Genomic DNA, 26,894 nt, shown 5'->3' with positions numbered 1-26,894 from the left:
TAGAAAATACAGAACTACCCCTGCTTATAGGAAACATCAGGCTGACTTACGGAGTAAATGTAGAAAGGTTTGTAAGTAGCATGGAGAGACATGCACACTGTCAGCATCTGATTTACTTCATTCTTCTGCCTACCTTTTATCTGAAAGCTATTAAAAAACAGAGCTGTATATGAAAAAGAAAGTATGTGCTCTGCATACATACATCTCATCACATACAGTATGTGTATAAAGTAGGGTTCCTAAACCTCAAAACAGTTGAAAATACACTGGTATTTGAAGTGAGGTAGCTCTGTCTAGGGATTGCTAACACATTTTCAGACAAATCACCTGTAACAGACTAGAAATATTTGACGTATTTCAGGTAGCAGATTTTCCTGTGGGAGCCTCTAAAATACTTAAGATGAAATCACATGGGAGTTATCTTTTTTTCTGCTGAAGTCAGTGAGAAAACAACTATTTGTAATAATAGGGATAGGACTCATAATTCAGTCATCAATAAGAAGCCTGAATTTGAGGATCTGAAAACAGAGGCTGAAGACCACACCAACACATTAAGATTTGACCTGAATTTCAGGTATGTGTAGCATTTGTACTTGCATTTGCCTTTGATATAGCTTTAGAAACCCAAATTAAAAGGGTCTGGTGTAGTCTTCTAACTAAAAGTGCTTTGAAAGCAGTACCAAATATTTTAATATTTTTCTTAAAACTGCAACGTAGGACACCATGTTTTTGTACAAAAAAATATATGGATTATGCATGTTCCTGAATGGCAGCACTCACTTGAAATCTCTCTTTTTAGGACAGCTTGCATTTCTGAGTCTGAAGTTTGTCACAGCTATGGTCCTTGCACTTGGCATGCTGTTTCCTAAATCCTGTGTGAGCAAGGGTGACATAATGTCTAAAAAAATTCTGTAAAGAGTATCCATAGTTTACATATTAGTATATGTAGCAGCAATGAAACTTGTAGCATTTATTAAATCAGTAATTGCAAGCTACATGTGTAACAGTTTGATTTTTTATTTTTTCCTCATAGACCTTACTCAGTCTCTTGACTATTTTATTCCTTTTAGGGTTATTTTCTATCTTTGTCCCACAGTGTGGTTCTGCATGATAGAAGTTGATAGCTTGAATGAGAGCTGATACAGCCTCTGACCGACAGCAACAATAGATCACTCTGGATTATTCCCAGTAGCAGCAACCCAGTAGCAGTTCCCAGTTCTGACACCAGAACCATAAAACAAACTGCTTGCTTCGAAGTGGTGATGTTTGTGAGATGCATGTAAAATGAAATGAAGCTGCAGGTATTGAGGAAATGGATAAAAGACCCCTAGGGTACTTTTTATTATAGTAGAGAAATGCAGAATAACCCCAAACCTTCCATTTCCAAGGAAAAAGAAAACCCATAAAATCAGACTACATCTATTCCTTTAGGAACAGCAGATTTACTACTGCTTACATGACAGAGATTTTAAAAGTCTTTCTCTGGGAATGGCTAATATCTCATGCTCAAATGATAATCACTCTTCAGTAGTGGCTCAGTCTTTCTTGTAATAAGTTAGTGATGGAACTTACCAGAACAGAACAAGCTTGTACCTGCATTATTTAGAGAAAAGACATCATATATTCTTTATGTTATAAAACTGTAATCCTATGCTCTGAAAAGACCATGAGGAATTTGGCATAAATGTCTAGAAAGACTGATCCTGTTATGCCAGAATTTTCCTATTTTAGGAAAGTGTTACATGAAGGATTAAGCCATCTCAAAACTATGCACTGACTGGAACTTCAGAGCTATTGTTTTTACTGTGTTTCAGCAGAAAGTTTTCTACTCTTTCCAGTTTTAGTATTAGCTTGGGTCGCATTTGGGTGTAAGTAGTCCTGACATTATGATCTCTCTGCATCAAGAAAGAAGTTTTGGATCACCACATTCAACTAGTTCCTCCTTTCACATCCTCTTGACTGAACTTCTCTCTAAGGTCTGTGGACATCAAATGAAGATGATGGCTGTCTTTGTTACTTCAGAAAATCACATTAGCGGATGACTGGCTGTGACAAAAAAGGTATAATAGCACTCACCCAGCGTACAGCAGAAATGCATCCCCTTGGGCATTCTTGTCACCTGCCACTCTGTGCATGTGGCAGTCCAGACCCCTCTCTACTGTAGAGGCTGGAATTGAAAGTGTGCATTGTTCACGCACATTGTTCCTGCTTGCCATTAATGCGAACAGAGTGTGTGGCTCAAAAGGGAGAGTAGTGTATATGGCTCTAGTCTTTAAACGGAGAGAAGGGTCTCTGCCAAATATCCGAAGGTGTCAGGCAGGGTGCCCAAGCCAGGTCTGTCCAAAATGCCATTTGGGGGGAGAAGAAAAAGCTTCTAACCAAAATAAACACAGCACCGAGCTTGTGAGTATGGAAATACAGAGGTTCACACAGCCTGCAACTGCCTCTCTTCGTCTTCACAGTCTCCAGCTGTCACTGTAATGTGCATGGAAATTAATCCCAATAGTAAAGCTACAACTTTACAATAGTTAGCCTGACAACAAGTTAGTGTCTATTGCCCCCCTGTAATTTGAATGAAATTTAGTAATGGACAGTAACTATTCAGTAATGTACTTGTTCTCCTGGGCCCTAAACGGAAATTACCTAAAAAGAATAATTCAGATTAAGAATCCTGTTTCTGGTACTGAAGCTTCAGTGACAAAATACAGACTTATCACCACTTTACCTCTGTAATTTGATGGGCTTTTTGATGAGGGTTTTTTTCATATTAAAGCTATGTTTACCATTAGTTACATTATCGCGCACAGTTCTGTTCCACACAAAGCTACTGCTTTAACAAGACCATCAAGTCGTGTTATTCTGCAACTGGGAATGCCGTACTTTTTCCTAAAGGTAAGTAGTGTTACAAGGAAACTTCATTTACTGATCTTGAGTAAACTATATCAGTGGCTAAATACCTCTTCCCTAACAGATGCAACATCATGAGAGTCCACTGGACTTCATGTTTGACTTATTTTAACTGAGGGTGGGAGATTTTTTGTGTGTTTTGATACATAGCAGTGCTTTGCTACTCCATTATAGAGAAGGGCCCCAGAACTGTGTAGCAGTTGCTGTTCCAGAGCATACTGCATTAATCAGGGTAGATGCATGAGGTCACAGGAGCTAGAAGGTCAGCAAGAGACTAGCAGGAGAACCCAAGACTCTTACATCCTACTCCGGTGCCTTACCCATCTGATTTTGCTGCCCGCCATCTGACTTCTACACACAATGTACAAATGAGAGATACAACCTCATATAGACTAAGAATCAAAAAAAAAAAAAAAAAAGGACGCTAGTTCTTTTTTTCACTTAAAGAATGTGGAACAAAGAAAACAGTGCTGAAAAAAACCTTGTGTCCAAAAATCGGCACATTTGCTTGCCGGTGACTTATGGCGAATGGCTGAGCAAAGACGCCAGCCCTTCTCGCGCTGCTTTGACTGACGTGCTCACGTTTCTCTCTCGAAAGAGCTCCCTTAGGACACCAGGTGTCACTGTAACAAAGTGAAAAAGTTGGCTTGGACGTTTGCTTCATACTGCGTGGAGATGATGGCTTTAAAACCCACCAGCGATCTCAGGCCTCCAGGCTGGGTATCTCGAAGGTGTTTTGCTTTCACACCCCGGAGCTGGCTGGGCAGATTTTGTCTCACAGGGATGCAGCTCTCTCTGATCTGTCCAGCAAGCTGCTCTGGAGAGGAGGCTGGGATCAAGGGCTATGCTGGGAATTCTGCTTTTAATCTGGAGTCTGCTTTTAGCGAAAGCTTAAAAGGCTGTGCTTCCCAGCCTGGCCTCCACACCTGCAGCTGCAATACCAGAAGTAGGCAAATACTGAATTTTCAAAAGTCAGTGCTAACATGCTCATTCAGTACTCTGGCCCCCCGTCATGCAAATTAAAAAAACACAATACTGCACAAACCAGGTATCAATCACACCAAAGAAACGATTACACATTGATACATTAAGCTCAGTTTGTGATTTTCCTCAGAAGTCTTGGAAAACTGGTGTAGAGTGGCTGAGAGAGAAAGAAGCCTGAAAATGAAAAATGTTGCCACCAAAGGACATTTTACCCAGAACACTATTTTCAGCAGCAGCTTCTCAGGAGCACCTCTGAGCTGCTAGTTGACAGGGCCTCAGAGCAGGTGTGTGTCAGGGCCGACAAAATTTTTACTCTTCAGTTAGCCGAGAACACGAGCGGATGAAAAAGAGTTAGTTTGGCTTCCTGTGCTGAATTCCGCCCCAACAGGCACCCACTCATTTACCGTGGTGGGCCAGCCTTGGCTAACAGCCCACAGCCGCTAGCTTGCTCCCCTCCTCAGCAGCATGGGAGAAGGCAGAAGGAAGGCAATGATCGAGATAATGACAGCTTAACAGAGACAGTAAAATCTGCACACGCAAGCAAAGCAAAAAGAGGAAATCACTCACCACTTCCCATGGGCAGGCAGATGTTTAGCTGCTCCTTGGAGAGCAGGGCTTTGTCATGCGTAACAGTTACTTGAGAAGACAAATGCCATCAAAAGTCCCTCATTCTCCTTTCCCTCAGCTTTTATTGCTGAGCATGACACCGTATGGTATGGGGTATCCCTTTGGACAACTCAGGTCGGCTGTCCTGGCTGTGTCCCCTCCCAGCCTTCTGCCCACCCCTGGCTTACTTCTTGATGGGGGGCAGAGTGTGAAAGAGAAAGAGCGTGTACTCTGTAAGCACACTGTCCAGCAACAGCCAAGACACGGGTGTGCTGTCAACACTGTTTTGGTCACAGATGAAAAGCTCGGCACCGTATGGGCTGCTGTGGAGAAAGTCAACCCCGTCCCAGCCAGACCCAGTACATTTATATACTGAGTTTGCCTTCTGAATTGTCTCAGTGTTACAGCAATCCCAGGTCTGAGTGCCAAAAATGTAAATTATTGTAAAATTGTCGTTACAGATGTTTTTAGGCACAGACTGAACAAATTTGTAAGAAAATTTATGAGCATACACATTGAGATCCATATGCATCACTCTGACAAAATGTTAGCCTTTCACTAGAAGTTAGTTGCTGTATTCACTAAAGGGTAAAATGTATGATAAGCAACTCTTTTCTGGAAAGAAAGATCTTAACCTGTAGTAAAAAAATAACAATGTCTTCTTCATTAGTCAGGTATTTGAAGAGTCTGGAAAAAAAAGTACCTATAAGGTGCTGGATGTTTAGCATTTGGATATTTGGAATAAAAGAGTGACATCTGAGTTTGTGGAGAGCAGGTGGTTTGTCTTTTCCTCTTTTGGAGGTTCCTGGATCACTTCACGTATGTGTGTGTTCTGGAGAAGTTCAATATGAGGGTGGTCATGAGCAGGACAAATTAGAATCATAAGTACTTGGGAATAGAAATCTGGAAACTACTTATTGGCCACTGCTGAAAACAGGGCTCCTTTTTTATTCCTTTCACAATTCATTTCTTACTCTGAGCAGTGGTCTCTGGCAGTTAGCCACGTGCATAAGAGCAATCAAATCCACACCAGCATATTGTTTTAGTTAGTATTAAAGGTCTGCATAGTACTTCACAGGGCAGCAGTGCATAATATTTTTGTTCTGAAAGTACTGAAGGGTTTTCTGAGAATTATGGAATTGTTTGTTTATCTTGGGTCAAACTCAGACTGTATAAAAATCAATAGGAGTTTTGCTACTAAATCTAGTGGTCTCTGGAGCTGGCATTTTTAAATTTCTATTGTTCTAATGGTGATTTTGACTATGAAGCCTTATGCAGTTGTAGATACTTAGAACAAAACTTGCTTCTGCTGAGAAGACCTCATGGGCAGGTGGAGTCTCACTATAATGTGATGATTCACAAGGGTATTTGCTCACAAATGGTAACAACCTTGTTTATCCAAACTGGTCACACAGAAACTACTTTGAAAAGCTGTTATATCAGTATATATTTCTGATGTGAAGTTTTCTCAGTGGAAAGTGTATTGTTCTAGAGGAGGTCTCAACTCTCAAATGAGGTAGATTTTGAGGTAAAACTCTTCCCAACCCAAAAAACTAATGTAATTCCTGTTCATGCCTGAAGCAAATTCTCTGACCCAAATGTCAGGGAAGTTGAGCTGAAGGACCCGTCTTCCAATGGCGTAAGACTTGTGCATGAGGTGGCTGCCAGCCATGCTTCTGTTTTTCTAGCCCTTTCCAGCTATCCTTTTGCTTTTCTAGCCCTTTCTTGGGGAGTGGCAGCACCAAAGATTTCCAACAGGGAGGACACCCTTCCTGTTGCTGACCAGACTTCCCCACACTCCTGTGTGCTATCCAATGGCCACAGTCTACACAATTTTACATTGTCATGACAATCCCTAGGTCCCCTGTTAGGACACTCTCTATGGACAAAGGCTTGACTTTTTTTTTGCTTCTGAAGGTGTTTTGTGCACTGAGAGCAAAATAGATGAAATTTAACAGCATCAGTTAAATCTTCCCTGCATTCACCAATAATCTTTTGTTGTGATCTTAAACAATTTCTATGGTAACAGCAGAACAGTATTTCTATATTTATAACATCACAGTGGGGGTGGGCATCAGTGCTCTTCTCTGTTGAAAGGTATTTACATTTGAACTATTATAGGTAAAGTCTAAGACCTGCTTGAAACAAATGTTACATTTTTTTATTGTGTGACTTTGTAGGGGAGATATAGCAGGCAAAAAGTTAATTTTTGTTCACAATTTAGCTCATGAATCACTTGCCTTGACTGCAGTAAATGTGGTGACTGCATTAGTTATACCAGCAATGCTCAGCTGTCAAGAACTCTTCCTTTACTTAATGGAAATCATAAAAGTGTCAAAATCAGATGTCCAGTCCCAATCATAACTGATGATGTCATCATGTTTGTACCATGAATTATGATGCAAGCATTAATAATTAAAGACCAAATCAAAGCATGAAATGAAAATTCACATGAAAGCTACAGCTTTCACAATGCAGTTCTGATTTAGTGCTAGTATTAGTATCAAATGTACTAATAAAATTATTAATAATGAAATGATGTAAAAATAACATTTGTTATCACAGAATAAATCTAATAGTGTCCTATCAGATATTCTAAGTAGGCATATTCCTAGTGCTTTTTAAAATGGATAAGGTAGTGGCAAGGTCTCTATTAAATGTTGAAAGCAGATTTTTTTCAAGGAATATTTGAAATTGATCCACAGTGTTTCTTGTGTTGCAAATGGCACTGCACTAAAGGGCATAGGCCATCACATAAGTAAACTGTATATGGAACAAAATCGTGTTACCTTAATTGCATGAAGATAGAGCAAGTTGTGTTTTGTAAAGAGATGTAATATGAATTGAATGTAACATAGGAAAATAATTTCTCTCTGCAAGCTCTTGCTGGTTTACATAAAATAACATGTAACAGGAAGACTTTGTATTAAATGGCAGACATTTGTATTGGTCATTTGATGAATTTTAATAAAAATTTCCAATAAAAGATAATTTGTCTCTCTACAGACCTGGACTTACATTTTTAGCCTTGTGTCATTTTGTGCAGCCAGACCCTGCCTATTGCCAACATGGTCTAGCATTAAATTGCTTGTCTAACATAGTTGATCAGAAAGGAAATAGTAAAAGAAAACTGTGTTCCCCTCTCTAGATTGTTTCTTAGTTAAGCAAGAAAATACATAGCAAGGTGACAACGTTGTTTAGTAATAAGTGCGTGCCACATTTATAATGGCAAGGTACCCAAACGGCACATAGGTAGGCTGATGATGCAACTACAATATGGAGTTACTGCTGCTTGCATGAGTTGGTTGAAACTTTCAGTGAAGATTTAATTTTTCGATAGGTATTTCCTTGTTAATTAAGCAGCTATTGAAAAATCGGAGTTGAAGAATTTCCTAAGTTCAAGCAGAATAAAGGTGGAAGAAAAATCCTTTCCCAGAACTACCAGCTCTTTTCCTTCCTAATTAGGAGTGAGCTGATGAGAATTTAAGCAAGTGGCCAAGAAGACAGAAAGAAAGTCCTTCTTTTGGCTAGTAGATAAAAATTAACAAACAGAACTGTTTCCATTAACATTATCTTAATTTTAATTTTCAGACACTAACTTCCTTACTAGCAATTTTTTTTCTGATACGGAAGACAGCTGCAAGAACATCACATCAATACAGAAGGCCTAGAAAACATTCCATGCACCACAGACAACTTGATTTAAAAGTGTAAATAGTCATCTTGGCCTTGTGCAGACAATCAACTGGAATCTGATTTCACCTTCTGAAAAAAATAAAATCTATTTTTGTGCCACCTTAAAAAAAAAAAAGAAGCCTTGACTTGGTCAGTTCATTTTCGTTTGCTCCTGCTATCAGTTCCTCTCTTTTAGGACTTGTGTTTGCAACATGCAGGAACACTCTAATTAATGCCAGTGGTGTTTCACATCTAATGCAGGCCCATTCCTTTGAACAAAGTTACTGAAGTGGGGCCAACCTGGAGTGCAATATAGTTTCAGTGGGGCAGGCCGGTTTCAAGAAATAAATTATGTATTCCCTCCCTGTTTCTGTCTTAGAAGAAAGTAACCATGGTGACTGCAAAAGTTCAATGTCTGCACAGACTCTGAAATTGTCATCTCTCATAGCTTTACTCCCTCCCTCACCCTGCAAAAAGAATTACCTTGCCAAAATAACTCCACTGCTCCATAACGTGATGCTAATAGCAAAGCTTCTTATAATTCATCTTCACTTCAAACTTCAGTCATTGTATCATGCAGCAGATTATCTCTAATCTCATATCTACATGGCAATTCTGATGGCAAACTGGAAAAAAGCTGACCGAACAAGTCCAAAGGACATTCTCCGCATGCAGGATGAGACTTTCAAAAGCACGCATATGACTGGGGAGCCCAGGGTGTGCTGGCTCCTCAACACATGAAGCTCACGGGTGCGCCCATTCAAGCTGTCCAGCTCACTTCTGAAACACGGGGTCGGCCGGTGCTCAGCAGGTTTGTACCTGACCCACGAAGTGTTTCCAGGATCACCGATGTGCTGGGAAGTCCAGCTTGGGAAGGCCAGGAGAGAGGTGATGCCCAGAGGGAGGCAGGAGGCGGACAGTCGGCCCCTCACAGCCCAGCCTGATCGAGGCACAGCTCTGCTACCACCAACAACCACCCCCAGCAGCCTCTCCCCAGCAAGGGGAACCGTCTCGCTTCACCTGGAGGGGCATAATGGGTTTGCTTGTCCAGTGAAGAGTCATGCCTAACACTGACAATTAATCCCCGAAAAGTTCTTTTTTTGTACTTCTGAGGTTTACAGTGAGCACATCAGTGTGGACTGCGCATGTTCACTCCACAAAAGATCACGGACTGATCTCCACACCTTTTGCCCCATTACAGAAGTATAAAGAGTGCTATATCTCATGTATAGATGACCCTGATTACCTTTAATATATATGTCCGTAAATGGTCCTTACAATAAAGGGACATCTGCTAGTGAAAAGCTCTGTTTACAGGAAGTGCACTCAGATACATCACTTCACGTGGCACTGCCTAACAAAATTAAAGCAGCAACCGTTCTACCTGGTTAGCTGGTCTAGGATCATTATGACAGCTGAGGTCAGCCTGTGGGAAAGTATCTTCCTCTTCTTTTTCCTTGCTTCTATGAATTGCATACCTCTTGGAAGTGTAAAGAAGGACTTTTGCATAAAATTGCTTTTATACTGAATACCAAACATACTCTTATTTTTCCAGTTGCAATTGGCTGATCTGAAAATCTCTCTTATCTCAGAAAGCCTTGTCAGAAAGAAGAAACTGAATTATCAGATTGTCATGACACCATTTTCCAAAATAATTTTGCAAAGAAGCCTCCTGGTCTTTAACAACCTTTGCTATACAATTATTCTGAAAGATAAGAAAAAAACCTTGAGAACAAGGTTAGAACAGAGGTCCTATAGTGATTTTGTTGTATATCTGTACAACAGGTTTCGTCAAGCAGTTTCTGTACAGCCTTTTTTAAAAAGGACAAGAAGTCACTCAACCATACTTCATTGAACAAAGTCTCAGCCAAGGAGCGAGCTTGCATTTTAAATATCTGCTGGACTGTGACTGCAAAATGGAAGCTGAGGCTGCCTGTTGCTGTAATCCAGATTTTATTTTAAAACTGAAATGGTTTGTCTCCATATGGCTGTGACTGGATTAACACCAGAGGTGGACAGAGTGCCATATTACTATGTTTTGGTGAAGGATGAGAAACAGAGGAAGGATGCTGCTAGCTACAAGATCTTTTCCTGAAGGAGTGGTAAACCCCACACAATGCTTGCAGAAATACAGAGATTATCTGGACTGTTGATAAAAATTGTATTTTGTTGCTCTAAGTAACAGGAACACAATAAATTATCCTTCCTTCATTGTTGGCCAATGTAAACTGAATTTTGTAGCAGTGGAAGAAAGGACGGTGGGGAGGTCGGTGTGGTTTTGGAGGCCAGTCAGGATAAAGAAGGAGAAGAGTTCTCCTTGCTTCCCCATGTTTGTTGTGAACATAGTGCTGGTTTTGGTGGGCAGGCAGCAAAAGTGGGTGAGGCTAGGTGACCACCTGCCCTTGCCTATGCCCAAGAGTGGTGTGGAATAAAACTGGAGATGCACGAGCTGGGATAAAAATAAGGGATATAAACTGAGCTCATTCTTTTGGGAGTATGACAAACCCTACCAGCCCTAAACTGAAGGAAATCTCTTAAAACACTTGCTGCTGCCTGATGGTTCACTTCATGACTTTGACTAAGCTTTCCCCTGAAGCACTCATCACTGAGCTTTAACAGAATTCAAGTCACCAGGTGAGAGAGGTCATTTGTCTGAAAAGTCATTTCCTTGTTTTGGTTTATAATGCATATTGCTTTGGAGGTGACAATGTTGTTTTATTCCTTGCAATTCACAAGTACATTGTAATAAATGACATACATACTGTTTATCATTTCCGTTGTATGCTACCTGTCAAAAGACATCTAAACAAATTCCTATAATTTAAAAAAATGTTAAATTGCTTAACATTTTAATTCCTCTAGCCTGTTCCAGTCCTTTTGTGTGGAAACCAAATATGTGTTTGACTGAAGTCTTGCTGTTCCATTTGAACAAAGCTGAAGTAATTTTTGAGAAGTATAATAATACCTTTTTCTAAGAAGTGGAAACTTTATATTTTTACCCCACTCCTTGAGCTACAAAGAAAAAAATCTGTGTTAAAAAAAAAAATTACACTAGTCTTTGAATTAATGAGAGTATTTTTTTCTCTACTAAACATGCATGGCTCGTTAATGAGAATATACCTAAAGGGATGAGTCAGAGAAAAAAGATGTGAACACAGAAAATGTGCTAGATTCTAGCTGCACACTCTTCATGTTTCCGTTCTACCTAATGTTTCACCAAATTCTTCTGAATCTAGGGTGTGGGAGATTTCGGGGTGGGGGGGGAATGGACGTTTTTGGTGGGACAGAGGGCTTTTATTCTTTCCCTTTCTGTGGAATCTCTTGACCATCAAATAAGCTCCAAATTAGACAAAGCTGTATTTTTTTCTGAGGTTGGATCTGGACTTGTTTGAAATTCTTTTAAGTCACAGCCTTACTGCAGCCGAAAACTATGCATGGCTTAACATGCTTTATTAATGAAATGGAAACACTAGCCTCTCTTACAGCACCAAGACCTGTTAGTGACTTTGTTCTGTTTGCCTTGCAGTCACGCATGTCAAAAGACTGACTGATGCAGAGCAAGAAGTTATACTTTTTGTAAGGTTTGTTTGCTTGGTATAGTTGCTTAGAAACAGGAGAACTAAGGCAATGACATCCAGTGTGCAACTCTCAGAAGGAACCAGATAATGGCCACCTAATGGGTAACACCCTTCTGGCAAACCAATAAGACCTGTCTGGAAGGGCCAGAATGGACTGGGTTTGATCTACAAAAGGAGGAAATAATTCTTTGAGCCAAACCAGCCAACTTTGTTTCTCTTTTCTTTCATCAAAGAGGTCTTGAGCCTGGCCATCCTGGCCTCAGAGACCTAAAGCCAACCAAGACTGTGAACATCAGAGCTAGGAAAGGAGCATCAGACATCTGGTATGGTATATGTGAGGCCTGACTAATACATTTGATTAATGAATGATTTTTAGCTGCTAACAGATTGCCTAGTTGTTGAACATAAATAAAAACATGTTGGAAGTTTTGAGGTTTGCCTGCTCCCATCACGGCCATCCACAGACACCTAATAATAACAGTTGCAACACCACCGAAATACAAATTACACAACAGGTGGTTAACCACTATATCAGCCTGTTGTTTATGTCCTCACAATGGTCTTTATGCTTTAATACACCAGGGACCCAAGATAAACATTACCACAGGGAATATCTGAGGAACAAACCTCCCTCCCACAAATATTGTTTTTTGCAGCTTGTTTTAGCTGCCCCTACATATTTATTTTCCAGTGTTATGCGTGCTAGTATTCAAATCATTCACCGAACTAACAGAATATTAAACACTATCAAGGTTACAATGGTTACATTGTTATTACAATTTAACCTTGCAGATGACTTTAAAAATGCTGGTATCAGAAGTGCTGGTAATCAGTCCAATCGGTCTAACTGTAGCTTTTTCTGAATAAGAAGACTGTACTTACAACTTGGTCTTGTACAGCAAACCTTCTGATTTATTAGGACTAACTTTTTCTGACAGTGCTTCCAAAAACTGAAGAAGGTCACAAGTTACCTTATGACTGGCTGGAGGCTGCTGATGTGTGGTGGCTCGTCACTCTGGCCCCTGTCAGAGACATCACCACAGACCCCATCACCACCGACCCCATCACCACCATCGCAGCACAGCCTTCAGCAAAGACCCCAGGCTCTGCTGCACCCCTGCTGCAACCAGCACCGTGTCCCTCTGTGATGTCTCAGTTCTCTGTGCCCTGGGACCTGGTGCAGCATTATGCTTAAAATTTCGTTTATGGGAGAGAGGAATCATATTTTATATACAAGTAAAGCCAGAAAAAAGGATCTAATTATTATAGAAAATGAAAGAATAATAAGGCAGTTGAATTACTTCTGTATGAAAAGTCTCAGTAATAATAAAATTAAAGTTGAAACACACACATTCTGTAGTTCCTACCCCCTTTTTCCTGGTGTTATGCTCACCTTCCCATTGTTCCCCTGCATCTTAAAGTCAGTGGCTTTGGACTCCTAGAAAGGACAATACCAGAAGTTGTTGGCCCCCTTGGTGTTTTGGGAGGAAAATCATGTTGATGCTGCAGGTTGCTGGTTTCTTCTTTCTCTCCCCAGCACCCACTTGAGGCCACTTGTATACATTTCCTAACATGATTTTTTTTCACATCTTCCTCTTGAGTGGTCTGTAGCATCACGCTACATCCAAATTTACTATGTATGGTGCCCACTGCATATGTTAGTTGCCATTTATTTGTTCTCTTTGTTACCTCTAAAACCAGTTCTGGCCGGCTCTGGGTCTGCATTTCTTTAACTGATCACAGAAGAGTTGTTTATAGCTGCAGAGTTTTTCTCCAGTGCCAAGCCTGTGCCCAACCTCTCATCACCCCATGCCTGTACTCCTCTGTGCCATATCTTGCATTTCTGCTTTTTCAGGCCTCTGCTGCTGCACCAGACTTGGTCTTCCCTGTGTTACATCATTATGTCAGAGGTGTAAATATCCCATTCTACATAGAATAACTGCTTGTTAGTGCTATCTATCTAAGAATATGGTTGTACTACACACAAGTAAAACAGATTGATCATTAGCACCTGGTCAGTTAGAGAAATTGCTTTCACAGCTAAGCCAAGTAAAACAAAGCTGCAGGTCAAAACTAGTTTAGACAGCACAAGCCTGACAAGCCTCAGCCCTGAGGCCTTGCAAATTCAGTGCAAAGCGTAAGGCCTGTAACTAGCAATGGCAATACTGTGCTGCAGGGCTACATGGTGTGACAACTCTGCGACCTTGTTAGCTGCTCTGAGCCACTGTGAAAAGACCCCATTTCTGCCATTTCTACCCTAAACAAGCCAAATGCCAATTGCTGTAAAGCATTCCTATTCCTAAAACTCTGGACAGGGGAGACATGCCACTTCTCAAAGGTATTTGCTAGAATCGGAAAAAAAAGTCTTTTTGCTTGATCTCCAAGCAGCAGGAGTAGTATACAGATATCTGGACACATGAGCTCTGGATCAAGAAAGAGAAACAGAATCTGACATGATGAGATGGATGGATGGATGGATGGATGGATGGATGGATGGATCTTTGGCATGTATGGCTTCATGATCACAAGTGTAAAACATGTGTTGTGAATGGTCCCTTTAAAAAAAAACCACAACCAAACAAAACCAAAAACCAAAATCCAAAATGCATATTATTTGAATTCTCAGTCTTGCCCTGTGCAAAATTTTCAGTGTCATTCCAAATAAAGTTTATATAAAGCTTATGAATTAAGAGATTTTGCCTGTTTTAGCTCAAGTCATGCTCAGTAAAGAAATGTTCTAGGAAAATAGCCCTTTTCAGATGACTGTCTTTTTCAGCTCCTGTACGTCTAGTGAACTCCATGTGATGGGGCAACTCCTGTCATGTGCATATAGATAAACAAATAAAAATACCAAGTGGTTCAATTATTATATTCACGTTTGTATGTTCAGCAATAAAGCTGAAAATGCAACCCTCTTCTGTGTTAAAATAAAATGAGGGAGAATAATGTCAGAAATGTCATGCTGACAAATTATCTGTATTCAATGTGTCTCACTCAGTTCTGGGAAATTAGTACTACCTAACCAACTGCTATATCACTTCAAACACTGCAGAAAGCGTGAAGCACACATTTATTTCCTAGACAAACTTAGCTGAGATAACAGGAATTTAGTTGATTGTTTGTTTCGCAGAAAGTTCTTGGTGGAGGACAAATGCATGCACATATATTTTCCAGTTTGAGTTTACATAGTGATAATGTTTAATGTTCTGCATAGCTGTTCCCCTTTCTCATGCTTTAATTGAAAATTGGTGTGGTTTTATAGGAAAAATGAACAAACAAAAAATAATTCTTTAGAAACAGATTGTGTTCTTCTTTCCTTCGAGGAACAGAAAACTGCACAGCTAAGTGTTTTGAAGATGACATTCTCTTGGAGTTACAATCACTGGTCCAGCCTTTAAAAAGGGCTCAAGCATGTCTAAAATGAATAGCACATTTTTTCCATATGAGGGAAGATGGTCATCAGCTCACCGACCCTGGACCTGAAGCACAAAAACTTTGCCTTATTCAGAAGACATGTAGGTGGGATCTCATAGGAGGCAGCACTGAAGGTGAAAGGAACCCAGCAAAACTGGTTGGCCTTTAGGGATAGCATTGTCCAAGTGCAAGAATGGTCCATCCTCAGGAAAACAAGGAGATGTATCTGGAGGCCAGCTTGGCAAAGCAAGAAAGTCATGGCACAGCTCCAACACAAAAAGGCAGTGTACAGGAGGGCACAAGGACTCTGGATACACAGTAGGAATCAAGAAACACTGCCCAGGCATGTAGACACAGTCTCATGGAAGGCAGAATACAGCTGGACCTGAGATTTACAAGGAATGTGAAGGGCAGCAAGAACTTCTACTGCTACATTATTCACAAAAGGCTGGCCAAGGAAAATGTAGGCACATTGCAGGATGGAGTGGGTGATTTTTGGAACAGGCTGCCCAGAGAAGTGGTTGAGTCACCATCCCTGGAGGTATTAAAAAAGCACGTAGACAAGGCACGTTGGGACATGGTTTAGTGGGCATGGTTGATGGTTGGACTTGATGATCTTGAAGGTCTTTTCCAACCTAAATGATTCTATGATTCTATGGTTTAGTGACAGCAGACACAGATAAGACAGGTCATCACCACCTTCTTTGTCATAACCTGCAACATCTGCCAGGCCTCTGTGCTTAGTGATGGGGCTCAAGGAAAGGAGTTGCCAGCTAGGGATGATGGCTTAGTCAAGGACCATGCAGGAGCACTCAACCCATGCATGTTCCTAGGACCTGTCAGGATGCACCCCAGGGTGCTGAGGGAGGTAGCTGATGCCCTTGTGCAGCCGCTCTCCATCAGGTCTCAAAGGTTGTGGAGATCAGGGAGGTCCCTGTGAGAGACTAAAAGATTTAATGTCTCAAACATTATGGTGGGGCTCAACAATGGGGGGATCCGCAAGTGAGAAGCCGGTCAATAGCAACAGGACAGGAGGAGGGCATGCTGTGCCAGAGGATGTGGGGTGCCAGGTGCGGGCACGCTGAGCGGGGCAGCTCGCCATGTATGGCTGGAGGTCAGAGAACATTTATTTGAGGAAGGGGTTCACAGCCACCAGAGGGACCCTTTGCGACCACCACCCCTCAAGGGTGCCTGTGCAGAAAATTGAGAGTTAGGTAAGTCCTTAGGGGCAGTGCACAGAAAACCAAGAGGGGTGTGATTGACATGAGAAAAGGTGGGAAATGGGCTATAAAAGATGCCAACAGGAGCCCTGCTTGCATCTGTCACATCCCAATTTCTCAGGATGATGACTCAGGTTTGCCAATTCCTAGGTCAGGATTAAGGTGAAATGACATCAGGGATCCTTTAACTCACAAAACACAACTTTTATTCACTCACAATAAGAATTGGCATGAAACTACATCAATAACCTGTGTAACACATGCTAACCATATGTCACCACACATATATACAAGCCTTGCTTATCTGGGGATCAGTTGGGCATCAATTGCTGGTGAGTCAGGAGGTTCAGAGCAGAACCCCTTGCTTTCTAGACTCCTTCTCAGAGAGGAGCCCAGGAGTGGCTGGATCCACTCCTAGTCCCAGACTTGGTCAGTGGTTTATGTCTAAAGGCATGAGGTGTAGGGATTATGTGAAAAAAAGAGAGACAAATAGAGAGAGAAAAGAGAAAGATTTCACCAGTCCTGGGTCCAGCATTGGTCTCGCAAGCTTGAGGGTCTGGTTCCAGAGGGCGCGTGGAGGTGGGGCTTCATTTTGTGTCCTTTTATCATCTCTTTGCCCTTCCTTCAGGGAGGCACTTGAACTCTTCAGGCTAATTAGGTGTCAAGTGCTGTTTGTGCTTTCAGAACCTCGGGAAATGGGTCAGTGGGCTTGGGGACTGTTTGGGGAGCAACTTCTCCCTCCTTGCAGGCATCATCATTGCTTGATCTTTGGCCCTGGTGGGCTGCTCCGCTCAGCATATCAGAACAGGGAACTGCGCACCCTCCAGCACACACTCCATGCCCTGTTACTGACCGACCTCTCACCTGTGGTTCAGTTCCTTGCTATGCAGGGTTTGTTGTTATGCAGAGTTTGCCATTATGCAGAACTTGCCCCACTGCAATGTTTGGGACACCAACTCTTTCACTCTCTCGCACCACCCCGTGGCTCAAATATTTGACTGGACAGAGTTGTAGAGATCTTCCTTCATGGTAGTAATCTTCACATATCAGACAGAAGGAGAGAAAGAGAAGAAGTAGAGGAAAGCAAGTGGGTAGTCATACATCTCACAATTGCAAGGCCAAGCATTAAGAACAAAAATATGCATAACAACATGAGTCCAATGTTAACAAGCTATTTTCCCCACCCCGTGAGTCCCATGGACATTAGGAAATAGGTCAGCAATGATCCTGTGTTACACCGGTCTCTTGGTTGCATCGCTTGGAAAAGTTCTCCAGTCTTGTCTGTAACCTTTCTCATCTTGACTCGGGCTTCTGCAGTTGAAGTGGAAGCATTATGGATGGTGATACAACATTCCCCACCAGTTACATTCAACATCCCACACAACCCATGTTCTTTTAACAACAATGTATCCAATGCTAATCTGCTTGGAAGGATCATTTTCAACACTTGTTGAACTTGGGTGTTAAGTTCTCCAAATGCATAATGTGTCCAGTTGGATAAAAATATGCATTTGCCACATTGTATTTTCCAGGACAAATTGGTGTCTCCTAGGAAAAAAAAAAAAATCCATATGCTTCAAGATTCCTAATAATATTTTTCCCCAGTAAAATTACAAGCACTACTTGGTATCCACCTATTTTTCCATTCCCAACATTCACTTTTCCATAAATCTTGAGATTCAAGGTTTCTTCCTCGGGGTAGAAGATAAATCTTTGAATTGTCTGAGGGCAGTTTTAGAGCCATGAAAGGTCTCCCAGAAGCATTGTTCCAGGAGCAGTTTGGTTTACATAAAGTATTACCAGAGACAAGACTCCTTTTCACAAGATTGGTGATGTTTAGATTAATGAGGCCAAACTGAATTCCTTCGTTGACAGATTTTGGTAATGCTATACAAACACCTTGATTGGTGTCATTCCAGAGGTGCATAAAACCTTGAATCAAATTCCAAGCTAAATCTGGAGAATCTTTTCCCTATTATAACAGTGAAAAATTGCAAATAACAAAAAACTGATACGACAAATAACAATTAATATAGTCAGGACTAACGTGGGTCCCTCACAGTCTTTCTCTGTTTCTCTTTGGTCCTACAAAGTACAAATATAAAGCAGTTCATAGATTAAAATGAGGGTATTGTCCATCACCTGTGGATTTGGTGGTCTTTTCCCTCTGCAACGCTTGCTATCCATGCATACAAGTTCAAAGGGGTTTTCAATGTCATAGGTACTTCCCCTACAGTAGGTAAACCTACCAGAACAGGCTGTCCAGGTTAGTGGAAACTGCAGTAGTAAAACCCAATAGGTTGGGTTGGACCCTCTGGTCCACATTGCCACATATGTATGGACAGTCCATGAATTGCAAAACCCCACTAGACGTGGAGTGGATCTGTCGGGTGTATTGGCCCTAAGACCCCACAGATTAACAGCTTCAGAGCTTCCTCGTGAATGGAGGTCCTGTCCCAAGCACCTCTTTTGCATGTTAAGTCATAGAGGGGCCAGGCTATGACAGAGAAATTGGGAATATGTTTCCTCCAGAATACTAGCAAACCTAGGGCATGTTGTAGTTCCCTCTTATTTCCAGGCATTTTAACCTGTTTGAGGGTAGTTAAGGTTTCAGGGGGAATGCACACTGTTCCTCCCCTCCACCAGATACCCAGGAACTTTGCTTCGCAAGATGGGAGTTGTAACTTTTCATCTGGAATTTGGAGTCCTAATTCTTCTAAGTGAGTAATTATCTCTGCTTGCGTCTGTCCCACTACTTTGATATCATGGCCACCAATCAATACATCATCAATACACTGGTATACCTTAACCCCTTCTGCAGGAATGAGTTTGGCGAGCTCTTGAGCCAATGCATAATGATCAAGTGTTGGTGAGTGCCGGTATCCCTGGGGGAGAAAAGTAAAAGTGAATTGCACACCTTCCCATGTAAAAGCAAAGCGGTCTCTGTCTGCTTCCTGCAAAGGGACCATAGAGAACATATCTTTTACATTGATAGTTGCTAAAATCTGATGGGCTTGTTCTTGTGTGGCCACAGTTAGCTCAGCTATGTTAGGCACTGCAGCTGTCAAGGGGCCTGTGTTGGCATTCAGACGCCAATAGTCAATGGTCAATCACCACTTTCCATTGGGTTTATGGATTGGCCACACCAGGGAATTACAAGGTCAGTGTGTGGGGACAACTATTCCTTGCTCCCATAATTCAGCTATCACCGAAGTGATCCCTTCTCTCGCCCCTGAGGGGAGCGGGTGAGGTTGGACATTAACAATATTAGAAAGGGGTAGTTCAGGTGCAGCCTGTAATAGTTGTACAGACACGGTGGGGAGACCAAACACCCACTCTCTTCCTCTCGAGTCTATCCAGGCTCATCCTTGCAGCAAATCTAGTCCCAAAATGTTAGTTGGTAGTGGTCCCAATATCATTATAGTTTCTGTCGCAGTCTCATCTCCTGGCAACCAGCACTTAACTCGAGCAGTTGCCTGGGGCTGAGAGGTTCCAAATACATCGGTTACCCATATCTGTTTCTTGTCAGCAACTATGCCTTTGTGGTCGGCAACATCTTGTCGAAGTGCTGACATTTGAGCCCCGGTACCTACTGAGAAGGTGACAGGCGTTTTAAGGGGACCAAGAGGGAAAGTAACCATTAAATCCCCTTGGTTGTTTTCTGTGAGCTGCCTCATATAGACCCACCCACCATCCCCCAGCTCACTTGCTGGGGACAGCGCATCTCATTTCCCAACTTCAGGTTGATTACATCTCCCTCTGGGGCTGAGGGAGTGTTTTTCTGCAGGCTCGCTTTAGGTTCTGCCCTAGTAATAACCCGAGTAGGTGGTCCTTCTTTGAGGGTATTTCCCACTTTCCCTTCCATGTGCGGACAAGCTTCTCCAGTGCCATGGAGGGCATCCCCTCCATTAAATCTCAGGGAATTCCCCTCTCAATTCCCTTGGCCCATAATAAATTCCTCCTGTCTCCCTGATTTCTCAGGCAGGGTGGTTGTTTTCTTGGTTCTATTTTCTGTACCACTGCCCGTTGTTCACCAGTTCCTCCAATTACTCCCATTCTCCTTCCATCATTAATTAATTCCTGGGCGACCTCCCCCAGGTTAGGGCTCTGCCTGTTCTCGGTCTGGCAGGATTTCCTGCTTGTGGAGTCAGGGCGTCCCTTAATTGGTCTTGCAACTGAATCGCATAAAATTTTAGGGAGACTGGCAAGCCCCTTACAAGCAGGGTCATTCAGCTGGGATTGGCTACCAACAGCATCGGGGATGACTCCCTCTGGATTAATCATCTGTGATGCATAAGTTGGATATGGGTGGTTTTTTGGATGTTTTCAGCTAAGTGATCAATATTGGGGGTATCAATACTGATTGGATCTCCTCTTTCTAGAGGGTTTAAACCTCCTGCCCAATAAGTTGCCCTTTGGGTCAGTGACCAGGGTTCTCTAGGGTCATCTACTGTGAGAAAAAAACCCGGGTCCCAGTATCCTTAGGCTTTGTCCTCCAATAGCATGATTCGGTCACCCCCTGTCAGCAACACCCTCCAGACGTAGTCAGTCTCATTCTCCTTCATTAAAAGGCTAAACTTTTCCTGGAACTTAGACAAGTCCAAGGCTGAGTACGGTATCTGTTTTACCACAGTCTCTTCATCTTCCTCCCCAGCACCTGTTATCTCAGTTTTTATCAAAGGGCATAATAATGCTTTACCTTCCTTAAGAGGTAAGGTTTTCCAACACTCTTCCAAACTTTTTAAAGGGTAAAGGTGTTTGGGGTTTTGGGACTCTTGTTCATCTCTTTTTGCAAGGGACAGAAAACCAGACTCACTTTTGGAATCAGAGTCGTTAGCTTGGCTCCGGTCCTTAAGCGCCTCACAGAATTTTCTCCCCATCTAGTAAGTCACACAGGTCAGTACAAAGTTTATGATTTGCCCTGCATTCCACATCTAACAGGGTCTCTGCTCTTTCCCTTCCAGCCGTTTCTTCCACCAATTGATTTTGCAGCTCCATCACCAAGTCTTGGAGATATTTTATGCTTTCTTTCTCAGCAGATTTGCTTACACTCCCATGTTTTTGGGCTGCCATTAGAGCGGCTCCCGACACTCCACATACCATTGCCTTTCCTTTTCCAGGTCTCCATTTTTGCTCTTTTGCTAATACCATAATGCTTTCTGCCACTGATTTAGGGTCATGCCAAATACTGTGAGCCCATATCATCCCCAGTGCGGGTCGGACACGCTTTATATTCATCCAGTTTTTCAGGAAGGGGAAAGCAGTCAAGGTCCGGCATTTCCCAGGCAGCCATGTCTTGCCAGTGCTTGGACTTCTCCCAGCCAATAGCAAAGTCACTTCCCAACTCTCCCTGCCCGTAAATCAAGTGGATCATCAGTATTCCCGTCAGATCCTCCCTGACTTAGGGAATCCTGTCCATGACGTCAATTAAAATGTCACATCTCAATTTCTCAGGACAACAACTCAGGTTTGCCAATTCCCAGGTCAGGATTAAGGTGAAACGACACCAGGGATCCTTTAACTCACAAAACTCAACTTTTATTTGCTCACAACAAGAATAGGTAAGAAACTACGTCAATAACCTGTGTAACATATGCTAATCATATGTCACCACACATATACTACAAGCCTTGCTTATTTGGGGATCAATTCAGGGAAGACAATAAGGAGATCCCTCCTGCTGGGTCACGAGGTTCAGAGCGGACCCCCTTGCTTTCTAGACTCCTTCTCAGAGAGGAGCCCAGGGGCAGCTGAATCCAATCCTAGTCCCAGACTTGGTCAGCAGTTGATGTCTGAAGGGATGAGGTGTAGGGATTATGGGAAAAACGAATGACAGAGAGAGAGAGAGAAAAGAGAAAGATTTCACCAGTCCTGGGTCCAGCATTGGTCTCGCAAGCTTGAGGGTCTGGTTCTGGAGGGCATGTGCAGGTGGGGCTTCATTTTGTGTCCTTTTATCATCTCTGTGCCCTTCCTTCAGGGGGGCACTTGAACTCATTAGGCTAATTAGGTGTCAAGTGCTGTTTGTGCTTCCAGAACCTTTGGGAAATGGGTCAGTGGGCTTGTGGGTTGTTTGGGGAGTAACTTCTCCCTCCCTGCAGGTAAGACCATCCTTTGACGTTTGGCCATGCACAGTGAGCTGCCCCGCTCAGCGTGTCAGAACAGGGAACTGCGCACCCTCCCGGACTGCATAGCCTCCCTTTGGTTCCTTGCTATGCAGGGTTTGTTGTTATGTGGAGTTTGCCATTATGCAGAACTTGCCCCACTGCAATGTTTGAGACATTAACTTTTTCAGTCTATCACAGTGCCCATCACCCTTCACTGGAGGATTACCAGGACTGTCAGAGTCATCGGCTGTTAACTTTATTGTGGGATTCAATGGTGGTGATATCTCTCTCTTTCCTTTTCTTGTTTCCCTCTCTTTTTTCTTCTCTTGCTCATCGGTACCTTTGTAGACCTTTCAATAGAAACCAGGCTGCCTACTATTATGCCTTCCAGGTTTAGGTTGCTCCTGCTATAAATAAAACATTTAACTGATTGTTTGGTGTCCCTTCACCTTAATTTAGCCCAAGGCAATTCTTAATTTACCAGGATCCCTCCCTGGTGTGTCCAGGATGGGTTGTGACATTTTTGGCATACTTGGCAGGATTCCTTCAGTGTCACTAAAGTGATCGTGGAGACCCAGACTTTACTGTGGCCCCTCTCTGTGAGAAGTCATACACAAAGGGAGATAGTCCTCAGAGAACTAATAAATGGATCTGATCCCTGTAATTATGTGTTCATTATAGCCCCCTTGGGAGGTCTGACCATAGATTGTGCCCCTTTCCTGGAGAGATTAGAGGTCTACAATGCCCAGCCCTCTCCCCCCTGGTATGAGCTGGGCCCATAAAAATTAGCATGATCTGCAAGCTGTAGTGGACAGAATTCTCATTTTGGCTAAAGAATGAAGGTTGAAGCAGGGACAAGGGAAGGCATTGGTTTGTGTGGTTTTAGGAGCCGCTGTAGTGGCAGTGTAGTCATATATTTGAGTTATGGCCTAACTAACTGTGGTGATACTGCACAATTTAGGGTTAAACATGATGCACTGTCCTTTAAGGAAGACCATTACTCAATAGTTTCACTATCTAGGCCTGGTTACTTTGTATAAATGATGCAGGCTTTACCAGAGATTAGACCCTTGAAGAAGGAACTAAAGGCTGATAAAAAGGAAACATCCTGCCCCTAAAGGCACTGAAGGCTGGATGGCTGCCAAAGAAGTATGAACTGGGGGACAGGTAAAAGTGGCAGGGGGAGATTGCGACCTCTGACCCAATTTAAGACCTGAAAGACTTACCCCCACACACACTCCTGTAGAATACAAGAACACTGTACTTCAAATTCAGAGCAGAGAAAACCTCAGCCCAATAGAGATGGTGGCAGATAAGGGAACACCAATAATGATTTTGGGGAAGGACTTTGGGAACTAAGTGGGTGAATCTACAAGTGTATAAATTGCTTGCTTGTTTAACTGTAGGGTGTGCTAGCTTTGTGGAATTACCACCTAGCACCCTCCTTTGTGCAAATATGAAGTAAATAATGTCTCTCAGGTGCGAGTGACTGTTCGCCCGTTGCACACCAGGTGGCGAATCCATTTTTCGGACAACAGCAGCACAATGGGACATAGGTGTGGCCCAACAAGGAGAAGGGGAGATGATAAAATCCCTTCAAGATTTAGTGAAGGCTTTGGAGGAGCAGTTGGAAAATGAGACAAGGAGCCTCTCTGATCAGCTCACCACTGAGTAAGTGACTAACCAGAGACTACATACTGCTTTGACAGAGGCTTTGGAGCTGGAAAGGCTATTAAGGGAGCAATGAAACCCACTCCCTGATTGGTGTAGAAAATGTAGATGCATACTGATGCGGGAAAGGAATCAAAATCATACACTTTTGAACACCTAGGACACATAAAGGAAGTATTTTCTCTTGGGAGGGGGGAACCCATGGTGCAACCTTTAATTAAGACTGAGACTGTGTATGGTGGTCAAGGAGGAGCCAACAAGTTACCACCCATATTGTCCCCTATTCCCCCACTGATTTGGCTAAAATTCAGCAAAAATATTCCCGAGGACCCTGAGAAACAGAAACTGAATATGTGTGGAGAGTATTCCTTAATGGGGGCAACTATATCCTGCTAAGCGTGGACAACACAAGAGCGTATTGGAGATCAGGGGTTTTTCTAACTATGAATGTTGATAGAGAGCTCTGGTCCCTGACCCAAAGAGCAGCAGGTTGGGTGTGTGGACTGGATGCTATGGAAAGGGGAGACTCTTTCTCAATTAAAGTGCCTATGGTGGGTCACATTTTAGAGAGCATGTCTCCAGTTGAAGCATGATCGATTCCTGGTTCTGCAACAGCCCTCCCTCATGCAATATGTGGCAGACCCCAAAAGGCTGCATCCTCTTATAAGGGGACTGCTCAATGCCTTGAAATTATATGCAGTGCAATTACAAGATTGCTTAAGAGCACCCAACCCTGAAGAAGGGGAGGCCCCTCTGGAGATGACATGGGGAGAAGTAGCACAGGAGTTGATTAATTATGGGAGATGGATGGGGTTCACCAGTCAGGGAGAGACAAAATCCAAAGTGGACCTTAGGAGGGTAGAAGGGAATGGAGAAACAAAAGCTAGATCCGCATACAATTTTTGACCCCCTCCTCTGACGAGGCCAACATGGCCTCCCGATAATAGAAGATATACACTGTGGACAGAGAGTACCTCAAAGGGAATCCCGAGGGAGGTGATATGGCTTGCCAACTCCCAATCTGGAGGGTCTGGTAAAGGCTGGGACAAAAGAAAAGCGGCCCTATCTCCCTCAAACTTTATAGACCTTTCTCCCTTATCCCAGGAAGCCAGAAACATAACCCTGTCTGCTCCTTAGGAGGCTGAATTGATTGATTTGGACATCCCCAAGTCAGGAAAATGCCTCCACCATCCCCAGCAAGTGAGCTGGGGGACGGCCAGTGGGTCCATTTGAGAAGGCTCACAGAAAGCGATAAAGGGAACCTGTTAATTAACTTTCCCCTTTGCCCCTTTAAGACCCCAGTCACATTTTTGGTAGATACCGGGTCTCAAATGTCAGCACTTTGACAGGATGTTGCCAAGCACAAAGGCATAGCTGTTGACCGGAAACAGATTGGGTAACTGATGTATTTTGAAACTCCCAGCCGCAGCCAACAGCTTGAGTTTAGTGCTTGTTGCCTGGAGACAAGACTGTAACAGAGGTCATTATGATACTGGGGACTTACCAACAAACATTCTGGGGCTCGACTTATTGAAAGGGAGAGCATGGATAGACTCCACGGGGAGGGAATGGAAGTTCAGACTCCCTAAGGCTTCAGTGAGGCTTTTTCTGTTGGTACCTGCACTCCCACCTTCAAAAATAGTCAGTGTGAAACCTTATGCCTTGCCATTAGGGGCAAGAGAGGGGATTTCCCCTGTAATAACTGAGCTATGGGAATAGGGAATAATTGTCCCAACCCACTTCCCTCATAATTCTCCGGTGTGGCCAGCCTGCAAACCAAATGGAAAATGGTGGTTAACAATCGCCTATTGGTGCTTGAATGCTAATACAGGTCCCTTTTAGCAGCTGTGGTGCCTAACACAGCTGAGCTGATTGGAACAATACAAGAATGAGCCCACCAGGTCCTAGCGACAATTGATGTGAAAGATGTTTTTTATGGTCCCCTTCCAGGAAGCGGATAGGGATCACTTTGCTTTTAGCTGGGAAAGGATACATTTAACTTTACATGTCTTCCTCAGGGATATTGCTACTCACTAACCATTGCCTACTATGCACTGACACAGGAGCTAGCCTGGATTACCCCAGAGGAGGGAGTTAAGGTATATCAACGTATTGATGATATATCAATTGGCAGTCCTGATACCACTGTAGTAGGACAGATCCAAATGAAAATAATTACTCACTTGGAGAGTTTAGAGCTCCAGATTCTGGCAGAGATGGTACAGCTCCCCTCTTCAGAAGTCAAGTTCCTGGGCATCTGGTGGAGGGGTGGGACAGTGTGCATTCTCCCTGAAACCTTGACCACTCTTGAACTAGTGAAAATGCCTGCAAATAAGAAAGAACTCCAACATGCCTTAGGCCTGTTGGTGTTTTTGTGGAAACACATCCCCGACTTATCTGTCATAGCCTCACCCCTGTATGTTCTAATATGCAAAAGGGTCTCTTGGGATTGGACCCTGGTCCATGAAGAAGCCTTAAAATTGCTAATTTTTTTGAAGCTGGGGTATATCAGGCCTTGGGGCAAATTCATCCAACAGACCCACTCTGCATTGAACGGGGTTTTGCAATCCATGGGCTATCAGTACATACATGGCAGCGTGGACCTGAAGGCCTGACTTGGCCTATTGGATTCTATTCACGTAGCTTTAAAGATGCAGAGAAACAATACACAGTTTGGGAAAAGGGCCTCTTTATGGTCAACATAGATTTGCAAGAGGTGGAAAAAGTTATATGGC

The sequence above is a fragment of the Buteo buteo genome, chromosome Z, assembly GCF_964188355.1.
Source record: "Buteo buteo chromosome Z, bButBut1.hap1.1, whole genome shotgun sequence".
Lineage (NCBI taxonomy): Eukaryota > Metazoa > Chordata > Aves > Accipitriformes > Accipitridae > Buteo > Buteo buteo.
Note: the sequence above shows the minus strand (reverse complement) of the source record.